We start from the raw sequence: 6,706 nt of genomic DNA, 5'->3' as shown, positions 1-6,706 counted from the left end.
TTAACCCCTCCTCTCTCATTAACCCCCTCCTCTCTCATTACCCTCCTCTCTCATTACCCTCCTCTCTCATTAACCCCTTCCTCTCTCATTAACCCCCTCCTCTCTCATTACCCTCCTCTCTCATTAACCCCTCCTCTCTCATTAACCCCCTCCTCTCTCATTAACCCCTCCTCTCTCATTACCCTCCTCTCTCATTAACCCCTTCCTCTCTCATTAACCCCTCCTCTCTCATTACCCTCCTCTCTCATTAACCCCTCCTCTCTCATTAACCCCCTCCTCTCTCATTAACCCCCTCCTCTCTCATTACCCCTCCTCTCTCATTAACCCCTTCCTCTCTCATTAACCCCCTCCTCTCTCATTAACCCCTCCTCTCTCATTAACCCCTCCTCTATCTTTTACCCCCTCCTCTCTCATTACCCCTCCTCTCTCATTACCCCTCCTCTCTCATTAACCCCTCCTCTCTCCTTAACCCCCTCCTCTCTCATTACCCCCTATATCACTTTACTGGCTCTGTGTGTCTTTGTGCTGGTCTCCTGATACACACACAGATACACACACACACACAGACACACACTCACACATACACACAGAGACCCACACACAGAGACACACACACACACAGAGCACATTCAGACCGTTACAATCACACTGACATTCTGTGTGTGTGTGTGTGTGTGTGTGTGTGTGTGTGTGTGTGTGTGAGTGTTTGTCTCTGTGTCTGTGTGTGTGTGTGTCTTTGTGTGTGTGTCTGTGTCTGTGTGTGTGTCTGTGTGTGTGTGTGTGTGTGTGTCTGTGTCTGTGTGTGTGTCTGTGTGTGTGTGTGTGTGTGTGTGTCTGTGTCTGTGTGTGTGTCTGTGTGTGTGTGTGTGTGTGTGTGTGTGTGTGTGTGCTGCATAGGATATGTTAGCTAGTAGATAACAGAAGTATAAGTTGAAGCCTTTACTTTTGTCACATCTACATTACAGCACAATGAAATTATTTCTTTCGAGGTTAAGACCAGAGCTCAGGGTCAGTCATGGTACAGAGCCCCTGGAGCAGAGAGGGTTAAGGGCCTTACTCAGGGGCCCAACAGTGTTAGCTTGTCTGTATAAATACATGTATTATGTGCATTATATTGCCTTAAGCAGAGAATTGTGTGTGTTTTAATAACTACTGTGTATTAAATCTTTATATTCTGTCATTACCAGACAGGGCAGAGCTCCACTGTGCCTAGTGTCTGTCTCTGTATGTCGTCACTACACAGGGACTGAGAATAGCACCGTGGGCTCGGCTTATAGACCTTCATCTATACTGTGAACACGTGTACTGTACTGTGAGGAGCAGGAGAACATTTCAGTTTAACTTCTCAGGGATTTTAATGAGATCTGGCATCACAGAAAAGAGATCCTACAGGATGAGGAAAAGGAAGTAATGCAGTGTGGACAATGTTCATTTGTCTTCTTATTTAAAGCCAGTCAGAATTTCAGGATATTTATCATCTGTTTCAAATGTACATGAAGATCCTCAGCCCATAACTACACCTGACACAAAAAAAGAGAAATAGACGAGTGAGACGGAGAAAGGGAGAGAAATAGACGAGTGAGATGGAGAAAGGGAGAGAAATAGACGAGTGAGACGAAGAAAGAAAGAATTAAGAACAAATGGTGCTCTCCAAAAAAGAAAAGTGGACAGCGAAAACATTTACCCCAGAATGGACAGACTCGTTTCTGTTCCCACTTCACACTGTGGTACTTATTAAAAGTGACGATGTGAAACGCCATTAGGAGACAAAACTTAAAGGTTTTGAACAAACATGTCCACTCAAATCTGAAGACAGCGTCCCTGAGACAGCTTTCCCAGGTCTGAGGGAAGTAGCCCTAAACATCCTGACCATGTTTGGCAGCTTTCTCTACAATGAACATAATCCAAACTAAATACTGTTCCAGGGTCAATAATGAGCACCTCCATGTGTGTATGAGAACGGCCCTGACTCCATTCAAGCCCAGGTTTAATTCTAACCCTAACCCAAACCCAGGTTTAACCCTAACCCAAACCCAGGTTTAACCCTAACCCAAACCCAGGTTTAACCCTAACCCAGGTTTAACCCTAACCCTAACCCAGGTTTAACCCTAACCCAGGTTTAACCCAAACCCAGGTTTAACCCTAACCCAAACCCAGGTTTAACCCTAACCCAGGTTTAACCCTAACCCAAACCCAGGTTTAACCCTAACCCAGGTTTAACCCTAACCCAAACCCAGGTTTAACCCTAACCCAAACCCAGGTTTAACCCTAACCCAAACCCAGGTTTAACCCTAACCCAAACCCAGTTTGTCCTCAAAACAGCAGCAGTTCTTCTAGGTCAGTGTTGTCAAACTCAGTGCATTACAGCTGGCTAGCTGCACGCTACTAATACTACAAATCCCAGAATGCCTTGCCACTGTTTTGATGCGTAGTCACGAACACCAAGCCCTCATTCTTTGTTGACAGTCGTTAACAACCTTGTTACAGTCACATGGGGCAAGTTAATTCACCCTCCACAAAAATGTCCAAATGAAAGATGGACAATAGGAGCTTACAGGACAGGAGGGAGACAGATTATCTGTTCACCAATATAAAGGACAGACCTGTTTGTGTTGTGTGCTAACGGAGCTAACGTGTCTGTAACGACAGTATATAACATAAGAAGACACTATGACACGAAACATTATGAGAAGTATAAAGCCCAGGGGTCTCATTTATAAAGCGGGGGTGTAAACGTGCGTACACCAGTTTTCGTGAAAGGTTGTGATCTATAAAAAACAAACTTGACGGGAAAATGTGCCATTCATGACATTTAATTTTCACTCCATTTCATACGTTATATCCACATTATCATGAAGATTAAATCCAACAGTGTTATTTGTGCCGATTGTTTTAGGATATATACATCTAGTAAAATCCAAATGTAATTCAAAATGTATTAAAAATTAAAATAATAATAATAATAATAATAATAATAATAATAATAATCAGCGCTACTCCGTCCAGGGTGTATCCTGCCTCGATGCCCGATGACGCCTGAGATAGGCACAGGATCCCCGTGACCCGAGAAGTTCGGATAAGCGGTAGAAGATGAATGAATAAATGAATGAATGAATGAATGAAGGAATAAATGAATGAATAAATGAATGAATAATTAGCGCTGCCTTACAGTCACATTGTCCACAACAGGAGCGCAGGAGGAGATGGTGCGACTACCTGTGATACAGAATAACATGAAATACCCTTTTATTACAGAACTACAGAACACAGTGTACAAACTAAACATTTTCTTTAATGTACATATATCATAAAATGTCAAAGTCTGCAAATACAGTCATGAAGCACAATCGCTCCTCATCACCGGTCCTACGGTGTTCATTACAAAACCGTCATGAAGAAGCATGTGCTCACTATAACATTTTTGCCCACAAATTAATTCTGTGATTTTGTCAAGGTGTTAACGATCAGTCTAATTGCTAGACACATATAAATCCTCCGGTGACCTGGGTATGTAATGCTTCATGATGGCACTGCTGGCACTGTTGGAGGATTACGCCAATAGCAGAATAAGGAGAGAACGGGTTTTCAGGGACCATGATGATTTCCTGGCCCATGATGATGACTGGCTAATAAGCCGATTTAGATTCCCTAGAGCTGTGCTCTTAGATCTATGTGCTGAATTGGGTCCAGTGTTAGAGAGGGACACACACGGAACCATGCCATCCCAGTCCAAACACAAGTCCTCATCACTATGGGGTTCTTGGCAACCGGCTGTTTCCAGCGGGAAAAGCAGACAGGTAAATTATTTATATATAAAATACTATAAGTAATCCTCAACTTTGTGTCTAAAACCTTTTCGTATATGAAATAATTCTATTGGAATCTGAGATGTTTTAATGTCTTTTCTTTATTAACATCAGAGATGTATAAAGGAACAGACAGGAACACGTGTGACTACATTCACTGCTCAGCTTGCACGAGGCTACAACGACTTCTTCAGTACCAACACATCCCCACATACTCCACACTCTATCGCCATCTAGTGGACAAATACACACATCGTATTCTAACAGTAACCTGATTATATCACATCACCAGTCATAATCTCTCTCTCACTCACACACACACACACACACACACACACACACACACACACACACACACACACACACACACACACTCAAATTAACAAATGGAAATTGAACAAATACTTTGCATTTGTTTAAAATGTGGTCAGTGTTCCTGGTGAAACACACTTTTTGTTTGTGTAACAGACCTAATCTGTGAGTAGGAGTGCATGTTGATGTTATACTGAGCATTGTGATCTGTGTGTAATACATTTTCCCCTCGGGGCTCGCCGGAGGTAGGAGGAGGGTCACAATGCTCAGTCCCGGATAGTTTTTGGGTGTCTATAGATATCTATACACTAGGTGTCGCCTTGGGGTCCTAAAAATGCGTCAAAACCGCCGCCATCTTTGTACGGGGCTCCTTTACCTCAAACACATGGCCGATGCCGGACTTCTGTGCTGCGTTTGGTTGTTCAAACGAAAGAAATCTAAAAACCAGACAGAAGGGATTAGATTACACACGTCAGAATGTGTTTTATGGTATTGAATGTTAGGAAATTATATTTCTTGTTCTGTTGGTTTGTTTCAGTCCTTGGTTAACGACCGCAGCTAATCCAAGTTAAAATGCTCTTAATAAGGACATTAAAAATTGACCCATGTTTTTTTGCTTAAAGGTGAAAAGACCCAACTTTCTGTATGTTCTGTAAGATTCCCTCATCTGTCTAACATGTTTTATTAGATTGTCCTGGACTTAACACAAGCAGAACGCTCTTTTATCAACTTACTGCATTTAAGGACAGATTTAATGACATTATGCCTGAAAAGGGTTTAGATTTTTTTATCTTATGTTAATAAAAATTGTATAATATGACTTGCTGTTTATATTTGTTTTGTTTTTATTGTATTTATGATATTTGTGTTTTTGTAATTGAATTTTGCCATGAAAATAGCTTTTGATTGCTGGCATGGTATTAAATATAATAATCAGAATCTGAATCTGTTTGTAGATTCCCAAGTGATGAACAGAGACGTCAGTCATGGACAGTAGCACTCAGGGGAAAGGGTTTCGAGCCAAAAGACCACACCGTACTGTGTAGCTGTCATTTTCGGCCTGAAGATTTTGACAGGACTTCGCAGACCATCTGTTTACGGCAAGAAGCGATCCCATCCATTTTTAACTTTCCTGATCATCTTTCAAAGGTTTGTCACAGCATTTTTTTTAACACATCATTTTGTAATTTATTATGTGTTCCTATAAGCTCAAACAATTTCCTTTTCTCCAGCAGCCTAGTTCATCCAGGTTAAGTAGAACGTCAAACAAAGCGACTGAAGAATCTTCACACCCGTTGTCCAGCATAACCTGTCATGGGGTTTGTAAGACCAGACCTCTTTAATCAGTCATTCATAGTAAGTGAAATGATTTAAACACCTTTGGATGCTTGGTGGATGTAACAGTGACATTTTAAGAAGTTAGGATACATGATTAAAGTTACTGAGTTTATAAATATGTTTCAGGATCATACGTATGCCTTTGACCCAGTTAAAGCAAACGAGAAGTTGGTTTTGTGTCAGGAGAACGTGGAGAAGTTACAATGGGACTTGAGAAATGCGAAGGACAGAGAAAGAAGAAAAAAGAAGACAGTTGGCTCCTTGTTGTAGGATTTAAAAAATAACAAGATGCTGACTGAGGAACTGGAGCAAAAGCTGAATTTCTACTCTGGTTGGGTGACTCGATTCTCCCTCTCAAATGCATATGATCAAGTTCTCTAAATCAATCTGAAATATGTCTCTGTGAAACTATTTTGTTTATTATTAAACTATTATTTCCCTGAACCTTCCAGACCTTCCAGTTGAACTGTCCAAGCACGACCATGCCTTCACTCCTGCTCAAAGGGAATTTGCTTTAACTCTGCATTTGCATGGACCTAAAGCCTACACTTACTTGCGGGGAAACTATGAAGATACCAATCCCACATCCTCACACTCTTCTGAAGTAAATATAATTTCTACAACTTCACATTTGTCTGAAATGGATGAAACTGATGTCGATATGTTTTCTTTTTATTGCTTTACCTGTAACAGATGGTTGCAGACTGTGGATGCTAAGCCTGGGTTAAACACAGCGCTGTTAGACATGCTACAGAGACGGAAAAACGAAGACCCAGTCAGGTATGGTCGAGTGTGTCTTGTTTTGGATGGCATGTCTATAAGGAGACAAGTGCAGTGCGATTCACACAAACAGACAATGATTGGTTTTGTGGATCTTGGCAGTGGGATAGATCAGACCAGCATGGCAAGTGAAGCCCCAGTGTTCATGGGAGTTGGATTACATGCAGTAGGCTATAAGGTAAGTAGTGATTGTTCATTTGAAGTTTACTCAAGTGGAAAATGTAAGTAATAAACTTACACCTACTAGCACTATGCATTATATCGTGAAAAAGTAAATTATCTTAATATCAAAGCCTTAAATTTTCTCTGGACTTAATGAAAAATACATGTCTGACCTTTAGAGCGAATCAAAAAAAACTAGAAAATGGCATTGATGACGATTTATGGTGATTTTATTTCTTTGCCTACATTGACGCTAATGCATTAAGAGGAGGGGTCCCCGTACCAAGATGGCGGCTCAGTTGAAGGTG

General features: G+C 41.2%; 2 long non-coding RNA genes across 2 annotated transcripts in view; one reads left to right on the top strand and one right to left on the bottom strand.

Annotated features, from left to right (window-relative positions):
* The window catches only part of LOC125141064, a 9,256-nt gene extending 5,076 nt beyond the window's left edge, over positions 1–4,180 (bottom strand). Inside the window, exons 1-2 of the long non-coding RNA XR_007140418.1 lie at positions 4,117–4,180; positions 489–491 (exon numbers count right to left, since the gene is read on the bottom strand). This is a non-coding gene — a long non-coding RNA (uncharacterized LOC125141064). The remainder of the gene's footprint in view (positions 1–488; positions 492–4,116) is intronic.
* Positions 4,181–5,085: 905 nt separating this feature from the next.
* On the top strand, positions 5,086–6,475 carry LOC125141065. Its single transcript, XR_007140419.1, has 5 exons — positions 5,086–5,267; positions 5,351–5,474; positions 5,583–6,060; positions 6,150–6,236; positions 6,339–6,475. It is a non-coding gene; the product is annotated as an uncharacterized LOC125141065 (long non-coding RNA).
* Positions 6,476–6,706: the final 231 nt, after the last annotated feature.

Source organism: Tachysurus fulvidraco, chromosome 4 (genome assembly GCF_022655615.1).
Source record: "Tachysurus fulvidraco isolate hzauxx_2018 chromosome 4, HZAU_PFXX_2.0, whole genome shotgun sequence".
In the NCBI taxonomy this organism is placed as follows: Eukaryota; Metazoa; Chordata; class Actinopteri; order Siluriformes; family Bagridae; genus Tachysurus; species Tachysurus fulvidraco.
The sequence above is the reverse complement of the archived record's forward strand: the minus strand, read 5'-3'. Positions and strand labels throughout refer to the sequence as shown.